Genomic DNA, 25667 nt, shown 5'->3' on the forward strand with positions numbered 1-25667 from the left:
TTTTACAAACAGAACAATTTTTTATACCAGCAGACTAATTCGTTTAAAAATACATCTGTAAATATTAGTTAAATTATGAAATTTGCCCGTTATCACATGAAACGAATATAATTTAATGCCTCAAATGTATATATTGTATTAAAAGATTTTATATTTCTACTAAACTGTATCTCGTTTCCAATCATTGCGTGGGACAGGAAGGCTCTGGCATATCATTTATATTGATTGTACACATGTTGGTTTTGTACTTATATCAGTATAGAACTAAGAAATAGTATTTGATAAATTTACAACATATTTTATACGTGTATTCAAATTTAAAATGTATTCAACACCACACCAATTCTTACTGTCCCCAGTTCATTTCCTTTCTTTCAATAACTATAACTATGACAACAACAATCATAACAATAATTTCGTAACAAAATTTGTTCCACATTAAATAAAAAAAGCTATAAAATTAGCAGCGCATGATGAATGTAGAACCATAATAACCTGATTTGAACTCCCGCCAAATGCGCGAGCGTGCTGCTATCTCGCGGAGATCTGCCAGACTACTACGCCGAATTACCGCCGCGATGGGCAGCAAAAACATGCATTTTCTTAAACCATATCACGTGCACAGTTTACGTCGGATCTTCTTGAAACAAACTTTATTCGATAGATAATTAAATTTTGTAGGGGGTTTGCTTTTTCGAATTTCAAATATTCCTTTAGAAAATCCTCCACAAATTTGTAAACTTAAACAAGCGTATTTTTGCTATAATTATTTTAATATTTCTTTAATCAAAAAAATAAAAAGCAAACCCCCTGTAGAATTGTATTCTCTTTCCAATGACACATCAAACGTAGTTCTATGTTAAAAAATAACGGCGCTATATGGTTCAAAAGATTACATTGTTCTTATGGGGCATCAATCCAATATGGCCGACTGCTACTGCCCACTCTTAAGATAAAGATAGGCCTTTATTTAAGTTTCAGTCTATTGTTACAGGCCAGCCAGAAAGTACACGCAGTATAACCAGTAGATGGTCGCTTGTACTATGTAAATTACCCTCATACAGTCTGGAGCAAGACACTACTAACTCCGTTAACTAATAACTAGTAACTAATATCGTTATATTCTCATTACACTTTTAATGTGCCTAACCATTTTTACTTAACAATGTAAATTCAATACATTTTATGCATGCAATTATATATTTAAACAATTAAACCCGTTTCCCTAGTAGCACAAATATGTATTTTATAAATATTTTATATATTTAAAGTTGTATTTGATCGAACCTCAAATAAAATATATATAAAACATATCTTTAATAATAGTTTGATATATTCAAATATATATTAAAAATATTACCAAAAAGCAATGCAAAATATAAATTAAATATAAGTTTTGAATATATAAAATAGATTCATAATATATATTGATAAAACAAGTATAGAATCTATAATATACATATTTTATATGTATATTTTTCCTATTAAATATTTAAAAAAATTATGTGTTGAGAATATTTTAAATATATATATAAAATATTTTTGAAACTATATTATATATTTAAATTATTTATAAATATATTTTGAAACACTTCAGATATTTTTATTTATAAAATAATATTATATTTGTAGAATATATAGCCTATAATCTTTTATAATTAGCAAATAAATAATTAGCATCTTTTTGTTTTTTATAGTGTCCATCAATTTATACATGCATTTTTTGTATGATAATTGCTATTGTGAAAGCGCTAAAATTAAGTTAATATTAATACGTAGGCCTACTCTGAATGGTGTCACTCTATCATACACGTAAAGAAAAAAATAGCATATAGTTAAGAGGCAGTATACATGTTCGACAGCTACATTTGGGTCAAACGAAAAAAAGTGTTGATGGGTTTACATTTTTTAATTGCAATATGTGACAATGAATGTGATCATAGAAATCTCGAATGATTGCCTAGAAAAGGGTGCTAGTGACTGGCGACCTTTTAAGAAACTAATTACGGTTGTATATGACGTTCTAAAAATAATTATTTGATTTACATATGCCATAAATTACATAATATTTGTCATAGTATTTAAATTATTTTTTGTAGTTTACTGTATTTGTATTCGTGGAGACTACTCACTATTCACTACAGCACTATTCAACTCAACTACTTGATGCCAAAACAGATTAACAGAATCATATTATACTGTAGTATCAAAAATATTTCAAGTATTGCAACCATTGCAACTGAGGGCCACTCTTTCACCATTTGAAAACTAAAGCTAACAACAGTCACTTGTAGCTCAGAGGTAAGGTAGGAGGTTCATAAGTCGAAGGACCCAGGTTCGAGACCCACCTGGGCTAAAAAAATTTTATCCAGTAATTTTTTCAAAATTTGTTTTTATGAACTATTTAATCAATTTACTCAACTGATAATTGTGTTTTTCATACTAAATCATTATTATTTTGTGTTTTTATGTTTAGGCCCCAATGGGATGTTTGGAAGAGATATTAAATACATTTTTTATTTAAATATTATTCACTAAAATATATTATTGGAACATATTTTTTTAATATTTAATAGATTCAAAAACATATTTTTATATATTTAATATATTTTAAATATTATATAAAATTGACATTAATACACACTTGAGATATATAAAATAGATTTTAAATATATTTATTCATATGTATTTAATATATATTTGTGCTACTAGGGTTATCAATTTTGTTTCAGCCAATACCAAGAAATTTAACAACCCTTTTATTTTGATGAAAAGTCTACCTTTATATCCCACTGAACATTACTTTAAGGCAAACTAACACACTATTTAGTTAACTCTACTCTGAATAGGAAAATCTTTGTTCATAGTGAACTAACCAGTCAAAAGTTTTTCCAATTAAAACTGTGTTTGTTTGATAACTAAACATATACAAACATGTTATATGTACTCATGCATACATAAATACACACGATATACAGACGTTTTACAGAATAATAAATTTGTGTTACGAGTAAATCCATTAATGACGATTCAATTTTTAAATTTGTTTTAATGTAGGCTACTATCAGTGTAAAAAATCTTGGTTTTCTTTTATCCCCCTACAAGATACTCAAGGGATGAATATTCCAAAAGGAGCTGAGCACCAGTAAAGTATGAGACTGTATTAGCCTGCTGCATATTTTATGCACAATACTTACGGTAAGAAGAGCACAAGGCAAAATATGTGTTTTCCACAAGTTGTTTTGATTATTGCAGCTAAATTTGTAAATAAATAACACAGATGCAGCCTTTTCCATAGAATGGTTATACCAAAAAGGTTACACATTACCACTTTATCACATAATTTATCCTTATCTCCATGTTGTCCCCTATTTAAAATATCGGTCACAAATAAGAAACATGATGTGCGTTATTTAGAACGAAATTGCAATATAACAAAGCTTATCTAATAAATATTGTAAATGAAATAAAATGTTTGTAAGAAACATGCTTTTGTTTAACTGCAAGTTAAAGCAGTTTTATCAAACTTCATATAACTTTTTATACTCAACGATATAAATTGTGGTTTCAGCTACTATGAGATTTTAAACGTTTAAGAATTTAGATTCTTTCAATATCATGTATAATAAAAATATAACAAAATAAAACCATTGTATTTGGTTTGCTTTAAAACTGTTAAGCGTGAGACATTTGTGAGTTATCTAAGGATTCATCAGGAACTAATACATGTGATGGACGATATCTTACTAATATTATAAAATATAAATACGTTAATCATCTCTGTTTTTCCAATAAAGGATTTCTAGGCTATGCTTCTATTGGCATCATGCACTCTAAGCTAACATGTTTTGATCTTATATAAATAAAATACCATTTGTTTTTAAAGTTTCTAGACATTTACTAACACAACTTCCGTGTACTGTAATAGTTTGTTTGAAAAAGAATCAAGATGGAATCAGTAACTTATAACTTTTGTCATTTTAGTAGATTTAACAAAAATATTTTACAAAGAGTAAAATTTGAGTACGTACTGTATACATTCACTACTATAAAATTGAAAATTATACTCTGAATATAAGAAACAGATGAGAAATTACTGTTTTCAATGGCCCATTCAAACAATTAGTTTCTAGGTGTTGTGTCAATTGGATCATATACCTTTACACTGTCATACTCAATATTTACCTTTTTTCGTTGTCAGGGTCCTTGTTGAGTTGAAGGGTTTGAGTTGAATTGTTGTACACCTATCCTTATTTTACGGACTTATTACAAACTAAACCCTTCATTCTACAATAATTAGATGACTAGTCTATACTGACTAGTATATTTATACAATATGTGCATTTATTGTTCACTTTGTGGGTATATCGAGATGTTGACGCGTGTTGTGGGCTCCATGGCGTGCTACAACGTTCTCGGATAGGTGTTTTGACGTCGGACTTATTGTGTCAATTAGGGTTTTAATGTTGAGTGTTTTGTATATAATAGTCCGAAGATGCCACATCAAGCGAACGGTTTTAAGAGCATCGGCAAACAATCCTACTAATATTATGAATGAGAAAGTTTGGATGTATGGATGTACGGATGGATGTATGGATGTATGGATGTATGTTTGTGACAAGTGAACGCGAAAAATACTGGTCGGATTGGGCTGAAATTTGGCATGATGATAGCTCATATTCCCGATTAACATATAGGCATATTCTTATTTCAAAAATCCTTTCGGGCTCCACCCCAGTGGCTCTGGAGTTTCCCATGTTAACCTTATGAGAAATGGAATTATTGAATCTTAACAGCTGTTTCAATTAAACAAGTTGGTTCTGTTCTATGATGTTCAATAGCATTAAAGTTACAAGGATTACCAACAGGGTGCAGCACTATTATTTCTTTTACATTTATGGCAACAGCTAATTTGCAACCAAAAGGTGAGTGAGCGTAGCGAACGAACTTCAACCTGGAGGCGAGTTAGCGTAGCGAACGAGCTAACCTGAAGGCAAGTGAGCGCAGCGAACGAGCTCCAACCTAAAGGTGAGTGAGCGTAGCGAACGAGCTCCAACCTAAAGGTGAGAGAGCGTAGCGAACAAACTTCAACCAGGACGTGATTGAGCCATGCGAACGAGATAATCTTGAAAATTAAGAAGTTAAACGGGGCAAAGCCCGCGGGTTACAGCTAGTAAGGTATATATTGAGTATTCTTATTAAAACTAGGTTTACTGTGTCACCCCTATTGCATACAGATACATACTGTGAAGGCGTGCAAATGCATTTCAAAAGTGTTAAGCAATTCCAATACCATCAAAACAATATACTAAATCTTACAGTGCTCAGTGATTGCAATTTACATTTAGAATACACTTTGCTGTTCCGATACGTTTTTGCAGTAGTAAATGTGTATTGTCCTATAAATTGAGAGTGCCTTTATTATGCGGAGCAAAACAACGATCTAAAATATTTACCATACTATATTTACTGTAGTGTAGGAACAAATAACTATCAGAAGTTTTTATTATACGTAGTAATGCACCAATAAACTTACATGTTTCTATTTTCCGCCTTTGCTCATAATGTGCAGTGTTTTATTTTTATTTTATTTTTATAGTAAACCGTGGAACTTTATTGAGCAATAACGTAAAATATTTTCTTTTGTTTAACACTATAAACGTTGTTTAACACTATGTGTTTGACACTATAAAACATTGGTTATCCCAAAACAATTCAACACAATAGTTTTATTTGAATTGTTGAACTTTTGCATACAAAGATACCAAGCTGTAACCGTGGTAAAGAGTATGCTGGAGTGTATATAATATACTTAACACGCCGAAATATAAGTTTGCAAAATCTATAACTACATCATAATCTATTAACAATTATTTATGGTAGCACATATATGTAAGAGTTGACTCTTGGATTTAGTTTATTATGTGATGCCACAAATTTCATTATACTGCAACACACAAAAATGCCAATCACCAAGATCAGTGGTGGGTAAATTTTAAAAGATATTCATACAGGATCCTCAATATATATAAACAAAACTTCAAATAACTGCCTAATATCACTTTTTTTTACTCATACATGAATAACAATAATTTTGTCCTTATAATTTTGTTATCAAATATTCTTTCTAAGTGTAAATTATTTAATCGAAGGACTGTAGGACATTTGTTAATTACCTTACGTTTCCACCATGTCTACTTAAGTACTAGTAACATATACCTGTTCATCTTATCTATTACTACAGTAATAAGGTTAGAAGAAGGTATGTTAAGGTAAAAGTTAATTTATTAACGGTACTCAAAGGTTTGCACGTTAGTTCACATAATTAAGCCCTCGAGGTTTAAGGGGAAACAAAGGCTTACAGGCTTTGTGATTCTCTGACCTGAACTTTTGGATTTATATTCTAAGCGAATTTAGCTGTTCTGGTCTTCATTAATACTAACAAAAAACTAATCGCCAAGAATTATTCAAGACTTTTTAGCTATTTGGTCTTCAAACTGCTTAACTTCTTAACTGGTGTCTTAACTGCTTAACTGATAAACATTTCATAAACAAATGACCCTTCACTAGTTAAAAATACAATTTTTCAGATATTACTGATGTTGAAATGACGGGCTATTGAAGGAAAAAACAATAACTTTACTGCTACCAACTGCTACTATACTTTCTAACCTTTATGTTTCACACCATTGTACATGCCCGTAAACAACAGTATTACATTGTTTTCCTTTTATTCTATGCAACTTATACCAATTATGAAATAAAGTAGCAAGGCCACCAAGTGTATTTGGTAGTTATATTAACTTTGTTATTTTAGTATTTAATTTTATGGTGTTATGAAAATAAGTTTATGTATATTATGTAAGGAGTATTTACTAGATCAAATAATGTTGTAGATTATGAAGTCCTTGCAACCTTCAGGCAACTGGAAGGATCTTTTGTCACCCGTCGCAGCAAAGCTATGGATGGCAAACCCAAACAAGCTTGACGCGTGTATTTACATGATAAACGCGTGTGATGTTCCGTACTTAATCATTTCAGAAACCCTATATCAAAACCAACATTAACCTTAACCAGTTTAAAAGAGTCTACTCCAGCATATCCAGATTATATTAAAACCAATTAAACGGTTAAGTCTAAGAATTGCTTATATTAAAATTACAGTCATAAAAATCCTATAAGCCCTTATCGAAGACATCCAAATTACTTCGTTAGTGGATATGGTCTAGCACTTGGGTCATCCACTTGACCATTGAACGTCTAATCATTGGCTGTGGGCTACCTACTACGTAGAATATGTGCGGTGTGGTTACCATACAACCACATTTAATCACTTATGTCCAACCACCGCGCCAGAACGTGTCCCAGACCAAATATATACTCATGACTAATAACATGTTGTTTACTATATGCTTAGAGAGATTCTAGAACGGTAATACAATAGCAAAATAATGCATCTAAAATACAGTCATGTGAACTAGTTGGCTTTGGTTCAACGATTTGTTGTATGTCATTATACTACAATACTTACATTTTCAGATTGCTCCACGTATCATATTGCCACTCGATCACTTATTTCTTCAAACTTACTTTTCATCTAAACAATCACTAAACTGGTGAAATAAATTTTTGAATGATTCAAATAAATTACAAAAAAACATCTTCCTTTGTTTCAAACTATTTGGCTTTGTGGCTAGAGAACATGTGATTGTAATAATATATCACTGGATATGACCCAACCAAAACACTTCAGCTTTTGACGATTTTAATCATTCACTGACGTATTTGTTTATTTACGGTCTCATTTTTCATCGGAAAAGATAAATCAATGTCAATGCTGGGTTTGATAGTTAATGGTTTTAATGCTTTTTGATTATTAATTAAAACTTTTTTGCAACTATAATAGTATGTCATAGAACACATTTACAACTCCTTTATCCCCATAATATGTTTCACATTGTTACTTAAGTTTATAATTTGCGATATTATATCCTTTAATCTCATTATTTAAGAAAGCAGCTACAATTTAAGTAAGCTAACATTATTTTGACTCGTCTTTAAACCTATAAGAAATATTTTACCACCAAGCTGCGTACTTAGTTGTACGCAATATAATTATTGAGTTTTGTTTCTAAAATCAATATTGCATGTGCAAATTGTGTTGTTTCTATGATTTGATAGAGAATATGTACCGGAAAGTTTCTTTAATCAAAGATTAGTGTGAAAATGTAAATGCCATGAACTCTTGAACGGAAAGTGATACTTAATATTATATGTGTAATAATATCAATATGAAACAGCTATAATCGTGGTGTTTGTTAATGTTTAATGAAACGTTACCATGCGCCTAATGGTTACGGAGAAAATTCTAAGAAATTGTAAATTTAAAATTCCCATGTTATTTTCATGGAGAACAATTAATTTGTTGTTGGTTGATTTGTTGTAGTTTGCTGATTTATGTACATACCAGAGGACCCATGCTGCTCTGCAGCGTTAAAATAAATATAATATCCGAGAAATAATTAAATTAATGATTTTTATTGAGCAATACAGTATCTTGAGCTTAACTGATTCAAACGATCAATAGCTCAAATTAAAGCCTATAATTTGCCGAGAAGTAATTAAATTTATGAGAAAAAATAATATAGAAAAACATTACCGATACTGGAGCTATTATTTTTTAATCATATAAAAAACTTATGAAAAATAATTTTTATGTTTGTTTTTCACATTTCGTTTCCTCGAAACTCATTTAACTGATTAAACTCAACAACTTATTAAACTGATTTTAATAATAATAGCTTAGATGAAAGCCAGAATTTTCATAGATAGGACTGAAATAGATAGGATTATAAAATTATAAATGGTGAAGGTATATCTTAAATAAAGTAAGAATTAGAAAATAAATCTAATTGTGTGTTTTGGTCGATTAATACAGTAAGTAAACATTTGCCGATGATTTATCAGAAAACTTGTCGTGCATGCCTTTAATTTGAGACCTCAATCATAAAAATCAGTAGGGTAGAAGAGCCAAACGAACTCGGCAAAGAAACCCCAAATTTAACTCGCATCAGAAATACATGGGGAGCAAATTTTGTTTACGTATATGCCGAGTGGGATTATACATTAATACATGCTGATGCTTGATGGCTAATCTGTGCATGCATACCTTTAATTTGAGACCTCAATCATGTTAATCGGTCGGGTAGAAGAGCCAAACGAACTCGGCAAAGAGAAACCAAATTTAACTCCCATAAGAAATACATAGGGAGCATATTTCGTTTACGTATATGCCGAGTGGGATTATAGATAAAATATATGCCGATGCTTGATGGGTAATCTGTAGGTGCATACCTTCAATTTGAGACCTCAATTATGAAAATCATTTGGGTAGAAGAGCCAAACGTAGTCGGAAAAAAAACCCATTTTTTAAATACAGACTGTCCCAAAAGTCCCGGACCGGTTTAATATTTTCTAAACGACAACAGATAAATCAATAAGATTTTGCACATCAACACCACACCTAAAAATCTACTTTTTTTAAGGAACTATAAATTTTCTGTCATGCCATGGGGACGTCCCGCAAGGATTCAGAAGGAAATCTTAAATATAAGCATAGGTTGATATGCACATCCAATTAAAGACCTTTACTAGCAGAATATAATGCCGCAAATTTGAACTCAAACGGATAACTGAATAAAAACTGGCAGCAGGCAGCCATTCAAAGATTTCTTGAATCCGCCATTTTGAATATTTGTACGACTGCCATTTTTTACTCAGGCGTTCTTTTGAGCTTGAATTTGCGGCATTGTAATCTACTAGTGGAGACCTTTAATTTGATGTGCATATCAAAATATGCTTACGTTAACAATTTTCTTCCGATTCCTAGGGCCGTGCCCCCCGAGGAGTAAGCGTATAATAGCAATGCAAATTAAATGAATCTTTGAACCACTGTCATTCTTGACTCGGTTGTCCGTTTGAGTTCAAATTTGCGGCATTATATTCTGCTAGTAAAAGCTTTTAATTTGATGTGCATATCAACCTATGCTTCTATTTAAGATTTCCCTCTGACTCCTTGCGGGACGTCCCCATGATGTGACAGAAAATTGATATTTCCTTAAAAAAGTAGATTTTTAGGTTTGGTGTTGATGTACCAAATCTTATTAAATTATTTGTTTTTGTTTGGAAAATATTAAACCAGTCCGGGAATTTTGGGACCTTATAAGATTTTATAAAATTTTGATGGAATTTTGAAAATACAATTATTCATACGGAACCATTACCACTACAACTACCACCAACCATTACCAACTACACCAACCACCCCAACCAACTTCTCCATTAGAAATGTTGAATAGTGTGAACAACTTATAATTACAAAAAACGCTTTTATTTAAGGAACAATTCAACTCAAAAATCATGTCTCTAACCCATGAATTAGCTGAGCCATCACAAAACAAATGTTAGCGGTTATTATGGGCCACCTGGTATAAGAAAGTATTTGAACTGAAAAAGGTTAATTGATATGGTTGAGAACAATGAATATTTCATAAATGTAATTCGTAAAACAACGTATTACCGTACAAAAACGGGTTCACATTACCTTTAGAATTTTTTATTTTTTTATAGCACAATGTTAGAAGTTTTTTGTTCCAATGAAGAGAGAAAGCATGGTACTTTCCTGTTAAAGGGAACATTCATTATTATCGATCTGATTTCTTTCGATATATCGATATTTTTGTTTTTATTTACGGTCCATATCTTCTGTTTTTCTATCTTCAAACACATTTAAATTACAAATTGACAACTGATCTCGTTTAGGCAAAAATAGTATATTATGTGGATCCAGAAATAAAACTGTTCTAAGCTAACCTAACATAACAAACCAAACTTGCTGTACCATTTCAAAATTTCGTTTGGTTACAGAAAAGGCATGTGAGTAATATGAAACGGGATTTGGAAATGTTATAGCAAGTTTGGTTATAGGTATGGTTAGTTTAGAACAGTTTCATTTCAATATAATATTTTTAAATTGTTTGTTGATACTGAACAATATTTACTTATCGTAGTTGTCAGCTGACATCTCGTTTATTGATATCGGTATATCGGATCATAAAATAGAATATTGATGTATCGAGAAAAAATCATCGATAATAATGAATGTTCCCTTTAACAGGAAAGTACCGAAAGGATATATTCACTACTGAAATTCAAACGTATGTTGGAAATCCTCTGCCTATGTCTTTATCACCATCTCGTATTACTCTGAATGAAGTAAAACGAGTGATTCAGAAATTGCCTACAATGAAATCGCCCGGATACGACCTGATCACAGCTAAAGTTTTACGAGAAGTAACCGCTGCCTCATATTGTTGTCTCAAATGCTCAACGCAATAATTTGGACCACTCACTATCCAATTTAATTGAAATTGCCTCAAATTATTATGATACACAAGCCAGAAAAGCCAGCCAACCAAGTCTCCTCATACAGACCAATTAGCTTACTGTTTATATTGTCAGTAATGTTTGAAAAGATTCTTTTAATTCGTTTACTTTATATAGTTGAGGATTGTAACACAATATAAAATTACCATTTGGTTTTTAAACTCGACATTCTTGTATTACAGCAGAGACATAGAGTGGTCGATACAATTTTATCGGGGCAAGAATATAGAAAATACGAAAGTGTGCGATTTTCCTATATGTAAGTGCTGCTTTGACAAGGCGTGTTATCCTTGCATTTTATCAAACTGAAAGTTATTTTTCCTCAATTTATTACTTGATTTTACGTTCATTCTTGGAGGATAAGGGATTTATGGTTAAGCAAGGTCAGAACTCTCAAACTACAAGGAAGTTAAGGCTGAAGTACCTCAGGGTTCTATACTATCACTTCTTCTGTACAAAGTCTACACGGCCGATCTCCCTCAAAATGAACGCACCAAAATTGCAATATTTGCTGACGACACAGCAATATTAAGATCATCAGAAGACCCTGTTGATACGAGTAACATTAAAATCTCACTCATGTTTTAAGCGAGTGGTTAAACAACTGGAGGGTGAAAGTTAACGCGAACAAATCTTGTAATACAACATTTACATTGAGGTGTGAAGAACAAAAAGTACTTTGTCTTTCAAGTTATTAAATAAACCTCTTCACAGAGGTATGTGTTTGTTTGCAAGTTGATATTTGAACAATTTATTGTTTTGCTTCCAAATGGTCCTAGATGTTTTATACAATTGAAACAACAGAAGCTAGAAACAACAGCAGTTCCAAGGTGTGGTACGTGGCCAAGTCTGGCAGTTTATGATATTGCCAGTGTTGGGGGCTGGCGTTGTTTTAGTGTGATACTGGAGCGCTTTAAAACTATAAGCCTGGGCATAAGGTGGCTAACATCACAGAACCACTATAGCCTTTTCAGTAGTATTTCATTTTTAACTTCCATATTAGCGCCATTAGTTTAATATCTTTATAATAGCAAACCTTAATTACCTTTCTTTAAATTGTAGTGATATATTTTTCCAACCATCCATTAATTCCTCATAAAAGGACACAAAGTAGTCCAATAGAACAATCTGTTAAATCATCGTATTAGATATTTTTAGATTATTTCGGTGGCTTGTAAGATTATTAATTAGGAAACATGTTAAAAATACAATGATTTTATACGTCACTTGTTTGAAAAGAATTTTATACAACAGAGGTGATGTTCTTTGTTCACCCTAATTGGCTTGACAGAAATTCACTAAAATATTAAATGGAGATCGACAAACTAGCACAGAACATTCTTCTGGAAATAACAATTTGCATAATAAATAGGCTCTCTTCCCTAAAGCTACTTGGTGTGGTTGATAATTATCTCTCATTATTAAGATGACAAAAATATTTTGATTTTAGAAAAATTCAATATTGTGTAATTTAATACCTATACCACATATGTTCCCAACTTTTGTTTATAGTAAAAATTAGGGCCTTTTTAAGTTTTGAAATGAGTTATGAAAAATTGATAACTTGTAGAGAACATTTTAACAAGTAAAATTTAGTATAACATATTATAAACATTTATTGTTTATACGTGTTAAAATGAATATTTGTATATTTTCTTATCTAGTATTTTCTAGATTTGGTCTTAACACCCTTGGATGATTGCAAACAAAGAACTTGTATTCAATATGGGAGTAAAAATGTGTTTAAAGAAAATAAAGTTAATGATTGAGATATAAGATAATAAAGAACCGGGAAAGGAATTGAATGAATACAAGATATCTCACCTATTATGTGAGTGATTGAAAAAATAACACTTACAAAATAACAAAGAAACCCGTTTTATTTACCTTTTTAAATTCAACAGTACCTGGGGACCAAGCTTTGCTCGGGGAACTTTATTACTACACTATACTTTGAGAGTATTCTCTGGTCAATGTAAATCTATCCCAAAAATATTTATTTGCGGTCAAATTTTTTTTACATCAATTTAACTTCTATTAAAATAATAACATCATAGTTTACTGAAATGATGAGATAGTAGGGGTTTTTATCAATTTTTTTGGTTCCCCTAAACTGCCAACACTATAGAAAATTCCCAGTATTTTTCACGCTGAATTCGGAAAAGGCTATCAGCAGTAAGAAAATCTTCTCACCTTCCTTCATTTGAAGTAGGTATTAGTCACAGCAATAAGGCTAGGCTGCCCTATAAGTTAATTGGGAGTTTATTTGATATATAGTCCTAAACTTATAGCCATCTTAAGGCAAACATAACTAAAACCTAACCACAGAGAAGTAACACAAATATAAACACGCATCCTCTGTAGGCCTAAAGCTACCTACCTATATTTTATTTGGGTAAGGATTAGTACTTTTTTGAGAGTGTCATTATGTACTGAACACACCTAGATGATATAGGGTATTAGTGATTCATGGAATTATTAATATATAAAAAGCAACCTAACCGAGTTACCTTAATGATGTACCCAGTATTTAATACAAAGATCAAGGCTTATGCCTATGTATAATATTATAGTTTTGAAACTGAGTAAAATAAGGCACGTATAATCTAGATTAGGTATTGATTAGTGTTAATAAACTAAACATGGATGAACCACTAAGTCAAGCTACTAACCCAGTGGTTCAGGCTAGGCTAACCTGAGTCCTGAAAGCATCCATCTCAAAACCCCCAAAACTTAATAACATATCCTAGTGTTTGATTTATTTTAAACTTTATTTTTCTAAAATAGATAGCTAAATTATCCAGTGCAATCATCCCACACTGCTAATTGCAACACTCAAACTTAGTTAGGTAAGCTAGTGGTAGGTTACAATTAATTATTATCCCTGTGACCGATTCAGTGTAACATCTGACATCAGTCAGAATCAGATGACATTATTGAAAACGACACGACATGACAACCAACGAAAAGAGTAATTTGGTGATGATAATTATTATTAAACCATTAAAAATATAAAATATAAGATATATCGCTCGTTTATATTGGCAAACGTATTAAACAAACAGTAATAAAGCTGAGGATAATATAGGCTAAGAATAGTTTTTTAATGGATTAGAAACTCATTACTCTGGAAAGTTTTATAATGTAATACAAATTCTTATAATGAAACGATTTAATGAACTGGAGCAAAGTCAATTCGTTCTCTTTCTCTCTCTGTCTCAAGTTGACAAGATTGTATGTCAGAAGCTAATACCACACATCAGAATACAACAGTTACCTCGGAAAGTGCTTCCAGAGCTTACTGCGCATGCGCAAGCTGAGGTGCTCGTGGGTACAGAACGTCGAGTTTGGTCTTAAAATGTAAACAAATGACAATAATGGCGGAATGATTTCTCATAAGGCCCATGTTAAATTTTCAAAAGTTTGTACTCATATTATGGCAAAAATAGATTTTTCCTGACTATACCACTGGTCTAAAACTTATTTTTGACACAGAACTTAGTTATTCCGTAAATATAAACGTTTTTGTTAGAGCCGATTCCCAGATTGAAGAAACAAGTATTCAAACTTTACTCGTATTATATATAGGACTAGCTGTAACCCGCGGGCTTTGCCCCGTTTAACTTCTTAATTTTCAAGATGATCTCGTTCGCATGGCTCAATCACGTCCTGGTTAAAGTTCGTTCGCTACGCTCACTCACCTTTAGGTTGGAGCTCGTTCGCTGCGCTCACTTGCCTTCAGGTTAGCTCGTTCGCTACGCTCACTTGCCTTTAGGTTAGCTCGTTCGCTACGCTAACTCGCCTCCAGGTTGAAGTTCGTTCGCTACGCTCACTCACCTTTTGGTTGCAAATTAGCTGTTGTCATAATTTTAAAAGAAATAATAGTGCTGCACCCTGTTGGTAATCCTTGTAACTTTAATGCTATTGGACATAATAGAACAGAACCAACTTGTTTAATTGAAACAGCTGTTAAGATTCATTAATTCCATTTCTCATAAGGTTAACATGGGAAACTCCAGAGCCACTGGGGCGGAGCTGATTGGACGGATCACGAAATTGATGGTGTATAAACCTATTCCATGAAATTCTACACGTATGTACCAAGTTTCGTGGCAATCGGTTCAGTGGTGTCTGAGTTTATCACTGCCAAACAAATATATATACAGGGTGTCCGGTCATAAGTGTTAAATAAAATTTTTCATTAAACTACATGGTAATGGTGACATAATGACGCACATTTGCGGTTCCCAACTTCAACCGTCAGAGAATAACAAATAAATTAAGATTTTTCAAAAATTTGTGTAGTTGGTATGAAAAAGGTTATATTAATCTGTAAAAAATGCACTAATTGTTAATTTAAATGTCATTTTCAGAATCCTCACAACATTTTAAATAGATACAGTACATAATCGTGTGGTATAAAAAATATTCTACTTCAGAGTAGATTTCTAGATCAGTAGATTTCTTCGTTAAACAAATTATTTTTAATATCAACGAAAATTTAAATAATATTCATCGATTTATTTCTCGGTTACCGAGTTCCGCTGAGTTTATAAAATATTACTAGAAAACTTCCTTATTTAAAGGGCTTTACAATGGTGTATAATAGTTTTTACCTAATTTTGAAATTTCCTAATGTAATTCGATCTTTATTGTGAAAAAACAAGGTAGGGCAAAGAAAAGCTATTGTGAAGAATAATACACTTAAGTGCAGGCAACAAATAATTTGTATTTTTTTCTCTCATGCAAAGCTTTGTTTATAACTATCAAGCTAAAATAAGAAACATATAGTAGTAAAATGTGTTTGTGATAAAGTTACGGTTATCGTATATTTTTCATATTTCAGATAAGATTTCAGTTAACTCCCGGAATTTCTATTTTGTTGAATGGTCTTATTCAATAGATTCAGGTATTTTCCTGATAACAATACTTTATCTAAGCGATAAGAAAACAAAGCCTAGTCATATTTAAAAAAAATCTCTCAGTCACATGTGGACAGTGATCGGTCAACTATGTCTTTTTCGATTCGGGAGTATGTTGATATGCATTTTATTTATGGTTTGTGTAACTGTAATGCGTCGGCTGCTCAGAAGGAGTACCAGGATCGGTATCCTGATCGCACCACCCCCAGTACTAAGGTGTTTACTAGAGTTTTCTTAACTGTTGTAAACTCTGAAGTTGAGTTACCAGAGAGAATCTTTGAGGCTGCTGGGGAAGTAAGGGAAAAATTGACTTATGAGGTCACAGTTTGCGCAATTCGCAAGCGAGCTAGGGCCTGCTTGCGGGAAAACGGAGGGCACTTTACACCCAAACTGTGATTCCACCTTAAAAGTTGTGCTTTGGACAAAGTATGTCATTGATTTGTTTAATGTGTTAACTATCCTTTCGTATTAAAACTAGGGTGGTCTGCCGTTACACTTAGGACGCATAAATGAGCGAAGCATTATTTAAAGATTGTCAATGGCTAAAGCAGCTAACACCCTACAATATGTTCCCATTCAACAGATTCACCGTTTGTTTGCCCGATATTATTTAAGTTCTAAAGAATGACAAATTTATCTGATAGTTTATACTGTACCTTTGTAGTGAAACTGGCCATCCTGACTATTTGCTTGTACTTTGTAAATGGACATAGCAGGATGTACTCGTGCAATCAACATTTGTTCTAAAATCGTCAGGTCAGTTAATTCGTTCGGGACACTTGACTCATCCATATTATTTAACGCCATGAATTTAGTTGCATTTGAACGACAACGCGGACAAATCGGTGATTGGTTTGAAGCTGTTAGTTGTTGGCGATGACAGTTAGTGCAAGTATAAAATTGTAGTGCATCTAATACATGTTGGAATTGATTAGCTAACTGCCTATCAATCTGGTTCTTCTTGTTCACGACGCCACTATCTTACAATATTTGCATTTATTGGTGCGACGACCAATATTACGACGTGGTCTTTGAGCCATGCTCAAAACAAATATAGCAAAACTGTTACTTCCATTGATAAACTAACTTTAACCTAGGATGAAAGTAAACATTGAAATGTAAACAAAACAGTTACAAACAATTAACATATGTTTATCTTATTTAAATAAAACAAGATAAACCCATATGTCATAAACCCAATATAATTTTTCTTTCAACTTACATTAAAATAACAAGCGAAATTGCGTGACCCGTAAAATAAAATCCAGAAGGAAATTTGCAAATATTTTTTACCAAAACATTGTGCTCAGTATTCTTTAGCTGTTGGCCAAATTTCATATCAATTGGTCAAGCCATTACATTCTGATACTCTTACAAAGAAGCTACAAAGTGAGGGAAAGTGAGCTACGCTCGCTCCGCTCGCTTCGGTCAATTAAAGTATGTATTGTGTTTTTACTAATGTATTGTGTTTTTTGTTTATAATAAATTTTCCAAAGTCTTAAAAAAAACTCTTAGTTTGATGGAAGTGAAGTCTGGTCAATCATAAATTACACAAACCCTAGTCATCAGTGGTCAGCTCATAAAATAGTAAGTAAAATTCATATTTTTTTACAAAATCTGTTTTGGCTTAACCGTGATTTTTCACAACAGTGCGTAAAATTCACCATGGATTTGTCAGTAGGTAAAAGATGTTATAAATCATTGGTGACGCGAAATTTGGATTGAGGATTTAGTTATGTCTTGCCCAATAAGTTGTTTTAATGTGGAAGCGTATTTATAAATTTAGTTGAGTAAAGTTTAGTAGTTTAGTTTCAAGATTCTTTGGTAACTACTAAATATAAGTTAGGAATGTCATTAGTTCTATGGATTGAATTTAGTTTAAGTTACAAGAAAAAAGAACACTTATTTCATCCAGTTTAGTTTTCATTCAAAAAGTTAATAGTTTATTTACAATCACCAACAAAATATCATCTGTGTTATAAAGCATATGAAAATAAAAACATTTGTTATGTACAGTCTTATGGCTTAGCCACACTCCCACGGAACACAAAGAGAAATTTTAAGTCTTACTTTTTTGCGCAAGAGTTTCATCTGTAAAAGCTTTACTTTTCTTCTCAGCATTTTTTTCGTTAGTGTACTTAGAAATGAAGTTAGTGTTTGACAATTAATAATTTTCAAAAGGGTGATAAAACTTGTGCTCTCTTTTTTGTTCCTTATCTCCAAACCAGTAGTTTGGCTTGGAGCTTCGAAGTTCTTGTGATGCGACACAGTAGTTTGGATTGGAGCTTCAAAGTGTTTGGGCTGCGACACAGTAGTTTGGCTTGGAGCTTCAAAGTGTTTGGGCTGCGACACAGTAGTTTGGCTTGGAGCTTCAAAGTGTTTGGGCTGCGACACAGTAGTTTGGCTTGGAGCTTCAAAGTTTGTGGGCTGCAACACAGTATTTTGGCTTGGAGCTTCAAAGTGTTTGGGCTGCGACACAGTAGTTTGGCTTGGAGCTTCAAAGTTTGTGGGCTGCAACACAGTATTTTGGCTTGGAGCTTCAAAGTGTTTGGACTGCGACACAGTAGTTTGGCTTGGAGCTTCAAAGTGTTTGGGCTGCGACACAGTAGTTTGGCTTGGAGCTTCAAAGTGTTTGGGCTACGACACAGTAGTTTGGCTTGGAGCTTCAAAGTGTTTGGGCTGCGACACAGTAGTTTGGCTTGGAGCTTCAAAGTGTTTGGGCTGCGACACAGTAGTTTGGCTAGAAGCTTCAAAATTTTTGGACTGTGACACAGTAGTTTGGCTTGGAGCTTTAAAGTTTTGGGGCTGAATTGAATCAGTTCCTTTCTGAAGAGTTTCCTTCTCCGAAAACGCGATGCTCACCTTAAGTCTCTCACTGATTTCATTGAAGTCTAGCATAAGGAAAATGTTGTCTTCAGTTACCTTTTCGTTTTCATATTTTTCTTCAATAGGCAAATCACGTAGGTCCATTATTGATTTCGTCATCTCCTCAACTCTTCTCGCGTAAGTTGAAAGTACATTTAAAGTCATTACTAGTCTCTTTGAAGAAATGGTAGTCTCATCGGCAGCTATCAAGTCGTTGGCTTCGGCAATTGCAGTCTTCAATCTTTTGCTTGCCTCGATGTAGTTCTTTCGTAGCCGGTGAGAAGACATTTCTGAGTTTGTACTAAACCGTTATGGGGATCTCCTAATACGGAAAAAAATTCCGTCAACGCTCTGCTACCATGACGCGACACAGTAGAATGGATTGGAGCTTCAATGTTCTTGTATGATGCGACACAGTAGTTTGACTTGGAGCTCCTATGATTTTGTGCTGCGACACAGTAGTTTGTCTTGGAGCTTCAAAGTTTTTGTGTTGTGACACAGTAGTTTGGTTTGAAGTTTCAAAGTTTTTGTGCTGTGACACAGTAGTTCGACTTGGAGCTTCAATGATTTTGGGCTGCGACACAGTAGTTTGGTTTGGAGCTTCAAAGTTTTTGTGTTGTGACAAAGTAGTTTGGTTTGAAGTTTCAAAGTTTTTGTGCTTTGACACAGTAGTTCGACCTGAAGCTTCAATGATTTTGGGCTGCGACACAGTAGTTTGCCATTTCAAAATATTACCATTGAAAGTAGGAAGAGAAAATTTAGGTAATTTTATTGATGTAGTTTTGGGCATAGATACAGGTAAGGGAAAGTTCAGTGGACTCACCTGAATTAAATCCGTTTGTTCATTACGTTCAGTGACAGTCTGAAGAGGTCCACGCTCTGCTACCATGACGCGAATTGGTTTTTAGTAATATTTGATAACATCACCGGAACTCGGCAACCGAGAAATAAAGCTCTGAATGTTATTTACATTTTCGTCGATATAAAAATAATTTGTTTAACGAAGAAATTTAAATTAAAAATTTTACCGTACCACAACAATTATGTGTTATATATATTTAAAATTTTGTGAGGATTCTGCAAATTACATTGAAATTGACAGTAAGTGCATTTTTAACAGACTAATATAATTTTTCTTTCAACTTACATTAAAATAACAAGCGAAATTGCGTGACCCGTAAAATAAAATCCAGAAGGAAATTTGCTAATATTTTTTACCAAAACATTGTGCTCAGTATTCTTTAGCTGTTGGCCAAATTTCATATCAATTGGTCAAGCCATTACATTCTGATGCTCTTACAAAGAAGTTACAAAGTGAGGGAAAGTGAGCTACAGAGGGAAAGTTTTTTTCATAACAACTACAATAATTGTTGAAAAATCTTAATTTATTTGTTATTCGCTAACTGTTAAATTTGGGAACCTCAAATGTGCATCATTCCGTCACCATTACCATGTAGTTTAGTGAAAATTTTTATTTAACACTTATGACCGGACACCCTGTATATAGAAACATCATATTTTTATACTTATAGATAGGCTAATATAAGTAAATAAAAATAATAAAATAACACATGTTGCTAGGAAAAACAAAATAAATTATTAAACTAAACGAAATTTCATGTATTATTTTGAATTTTACATAATAGTTAAATTGAAATTGTTGTATTTAATTACTATAACATCTAAATCAAACTAGTTTCTTAGAGAAATACAAAAATTAGTAATTTGTATTGTATCCAATAATTTATTTGTTTTGAGTTTGTTTGTATATTGACAAAATCAACCTAATAATATGTAATATGTGTTATACTGAGTACATACTTACATAGTGTTGGTTGCAATATCTCGTTTATTCATTAATTAATTAGTATTAATCATCCTCTGTATGCTTTTAAAATAAACAAGTCTACAGCAGATTAAAGTTGTACTGGTAAAAGCCAATGTATCACTATGAAATATGCAGCTAATTGGTAAGGAATTAAAATTGCGTATTTAAACCTAAGCAAGAATCTCAAATCGAAACGACGCATACGTTCTAAAAGATTTAGGAGAGTTTGAGAGCCCCACAGCCTGTTTGTGGTTTTCCATCGAATGACAAGTCGCCACTTAAGTTCACCTGCCTGTGCTAAATCTCTTAGTTTACCCTAATATTCTCTAGCGAAACTAATTTCGTTAGTTTATAATTTAGTATTAATTTGAATTGATAAAATGCACTACGTCACAGCGAAGTTTCTCTGTAACTATGTATTCAGTGACGTTGCAATGCAGTACATGTTTGGCTAGAATTGAGCACGTGAATAAGTAAACACATTAATCACGATTTTATTATAACATTGTATATTTCATGAGTCACATATACTTTTATAACGGATTTAAATATATAAACTATAACCTGATTATGTGTACATAGTAAATGTACTTTCCATGTAAATGCGTTTGAAGGGACAATTTTCATAAAACAGATAGTTTTATAGTTTTATTTTCTGACATATAAAATGTATGGTCAAATCGATCAGGCTTGTTTTCCTAATTATACTTGCTATTACAAATAAATCAACCTTAAACTTGATAATCATGCAAATTCGACAGAAGCTTATCATTTTATGTGTGTATCATAAATATTGTCTTATAATCAGTGTCTTAATAACAAAGCAAAAACTATAAAGTAAAAAACTGTACTTCGTATAGTTTTGAACTCCATCGTATATTTTGAAAACTTGCAAACATGCTATATATAAAGATTAATTACACAAAAATAAGTACACAGATCAAATCAAATCAAATCAAATCAAAATCTCTTTATTCCTGAATTAATGTTACATGTTTGTTAAAAATTGTGTGTACAGGAAAAATAATTCCCAAGTAGACTATCCGTCTGTGTTTGGGAATGAGTTGCTAATACAGCTATACACAGGTCCATAAACATTCAGGAGTACTTAGACACTTAATGATGATAGTAAATAAAAAAAATATTAACAAGATCAAGAGAGAAAAAAACCTAATTGCATCGAAACATCCAAAACTCAAATTTAGTGATTGTAAGTGGTATTTAGCAAAGGAAAATAATATGAAGGTAAATATAAAGTAAAGGTAAATATGAAGGAAAAAAAGTGATTTGGTGACGCATGAAACTGCAGAAATTTACGAGTACAACGATTTGAGTAATCCTTCTGATTGCTCCCTGTCGATATTTAAAAGCCAGCTCATGACTCTACGCTTAAACACAGCGACGCTGTCACTCTCCGCCTCTCGAATATGTGAAGGCAAGTTTCTATACAATGTATGACAAACGTAATAAGGTATAGTTTTAAGGGTTGAATGGGAGAGTCTGGGAAAAGAAAAGCCGAAGTTAATGTTACTTCTAGTCAAATAACGATGTTGAACAGGAGAAAAAACCGAACATTTATTAAGTTTTATGAAAATAAGAAGATTTTTTATGAACAATTGTCGAATGTTTAAAACTGGAAAGTCGCAAAACAGTTGCAAGGAAGAAAATCTAGAGTTTTTATTTAAAATAGTTTTGATGACAGATCGTTGAACGACAGAAAGTGGTTCCAGAACCGTAGGAAGGGCACCACCCCAAGCCAGGATACCATACTGCAATACCGACTGCACGTAGGCAAAGTACACGGTCCGCAACTGCTGCCCCGAAAGCACCTCCCGAAGCTGCGTGAATGCGTAAATGAGCTTTTATACTTTTTACATGCTTTTTGACGTATTGAACATGCGGAGCCCAAGTCAATTTACTATCAATCACAACCCGTAAATACTTATACTGCTCCACACGCTCAATCACTCCACATGCGCAGCCAATCGCGAGTGCATCGCCACAGCAGTGCAGCTTCAAAGATCTCTCACCTAGTCCAAAGTTATTTCTAAGAAAAATAGGAAATCATTTAGTTTTTCCAACATTGACTGTAAGTGTATTATAATCAAACCAAGATTTTAAATTGTGGAGATCTGTCGATGCAGAACCGTACACCTCGTCCCACGTACTACCGGTGGTCACAACCGCAATGTCATCAGCGAACAGTATCACCTTGCTATTTAATTTAATTTAGATTGTCATTTATGTAAATAGAGAATAATAGAGCTCCGAGAGTACTGCCTTGAACCACACCATATTCTACCGGTGTTACATCACTCACAACTCCATTTATGGAAACTACTTGTTCCCGAGACTTAAAATAGTTCGCAAACCATCTTATAGTTGGCCCTTGGATACCTATACATTCTAATTTACTTATTAGCATGTTTCTGTCAATTGAATCAAAGGCTTTGGTAAGATCCAAAAAAGTTATAAGAATTTTTTTGTTTTCACTGAATGACTCAAAGATAAATTTTGTAAGATCGAATAGAGCGTCTGAAGTATTTCTGTCGTTTCGAAAACCATACTGTGAACTGGAAACTAAATTTTCTTGATTTAAGTAATTTGACAATTGGTTTTTCACACATTTCTCAAGTATTTTGGAAAACACCGTTAGAAGGGAAATATGTCTATAGTTAGATTTATCAGACTTTGGTCCAGATTTATATAGGGGAATGACTTTAGCTATTTTGAAAATATTCGGAAACTCTCCAGTTTTTATGCTACGATTGATAATATAGTAAAGTGGTTCAATAATACAGGTAATAGATTCCTTTACAAATTTTGCTGAAATATTGTCAAGGCCTGGTGCAGAACCTCCTCTAATACTCCTGACGACCTCAGTGATCTGTTCTCTGGTGACCGGCTGGAATCGGAAGGCAGACTCCAGGCTGGGATCGGCCTCCACCAACACTGGAGGAGGGCCATCAGGGTGTAAAGCTGTAGCGAGCTCTATTCCAACCGATGCAAAATAGTTGTTAAAAGAATTAGAAATAGATTTGACATGGTCGGGAGTGACAGCGTCGTTTGAATCTGCAAACTCCTGCACAGGGAAAGGTTGTTTTCTAACTGGGCGGCCGGCAGCCCCATTCACAATTCCCCAAAACCGCTTTGCGTCACCATTAGCCTGTTCAATTTGGTCCCTGTAATAGTCATACTTAGCGCGCTTTATGAGTGAATGAACGGTATTCCTTTAAGTTATATAACAATGACGTAATCGTAAATTGAATGGTTGTTTTTTAATCTTCCTGAATAATTTGTCACGTTCCCTAATTGAATTAATTAAACCTACTGTTGTTATCCATGGCTTAATTTTCTTAGTCTTACAATTTAATTTGGCTGGGGACGTTGAGCTAGTCATAGCACGTGTGACAATATCTACCATTTTTGTAGCACAGGTGTCTAGGTCCATAGAATCATCTTGCACAGATTGCCAATTAACACATGATAATAAATTCTGAACTTTTACCCAATCAGTTTTTTCCTTAACAATTGATGTATGTTCACTAGTTAAGCTAAATTTTGAAAAAAAACAAAAACAGTCTGTGATCTGTAATTGAAGAATTTAAAACTGCTGAATGGACATTGAATGACTTTAACAATCGTACAAAAAAGTGGTCAATACATGATTGACTCTCAGGTCGTGTTACCTTATCGATGCAGGATACATATCCTGCGTCATAGAGAACATCTAAATATTGGTCTTCAACTGAATTATAATTTACATTTAATATATTAATGTTTATATCCCCTACTAAAATTCTTGTCATACGATTGCATTGATTACCGTTAATGTAGTTTTTAAGGCCATTTACAAAAGATATTAGATTTGAACTTGGGCTGCGGTATACGCAGAGCAGCTCGCACGGGTGACCGGCCCACTGAAACTAGAGCGACAAACAGCTGGCCACGCCTCCTAGACACAGCTGACGGCAAGTCACCGAGAACGCACTGTCCATGTATACCACTAACCCATCGTTTCTGTTCAAGGGATTTTCTGATTTATGTACATCATAACCATCTATGTGTACCAACTGGGAATCGTCATTCAGCCATGCCTCACTCAATACTATACAATGGACTTTTACAGGAATACTATTTAACACTACTACCACTTGGTCAATATTTTTCGAATAACTTCGGATGTTTTGATGCATTACATTGAAATTTAAATAACTATTTGATACGTTGCAAATGTCCTTTATATCATCATAATCGTTCACTAAGTTACAATCAACGGTAAATTCATTAGCATCGTTATCAATATCGTTGTCTATATCGTTATCCATACTAACATAGAAACGGTGCTCGGCCTAACTAAGAGATAAGAAACTGAAATGTTAGTCTGAGTGACAACCTAGAAAACAAATTTTTAATTTGTCCCTACACAATATTTTATATATCTTAATAAACTGTTTTACATTAGGCATAAAACAAAGATTTTTAATTTCTTCAGCTAGAATCAACTTTGTACTACTGACACTAGCTATTTCAGAGATAAAAATTTCATAATGTAATTTGACAGTTTTATTACTTTTAATGGCTATGAGTGGATACATAAACTAGCT

Source organism: Macrosteles quadrilineatus, unplaced genomic scaffold, assembly GCF_028750875.1.
Source record: "Macrosteles quadrilineatus isolate MER2022 unplaced genomic scaffold, UCM_ALF_1.0 Scaffold_1__1_contigs__length_201487025, whole genome shotgun sequence".
NCBI lineage: Eukaryota > Metazoa > Arthropoda > Insecta > Hemiptera > Cicadellidae > Macrosteles > Macrosteles quadrilineatus.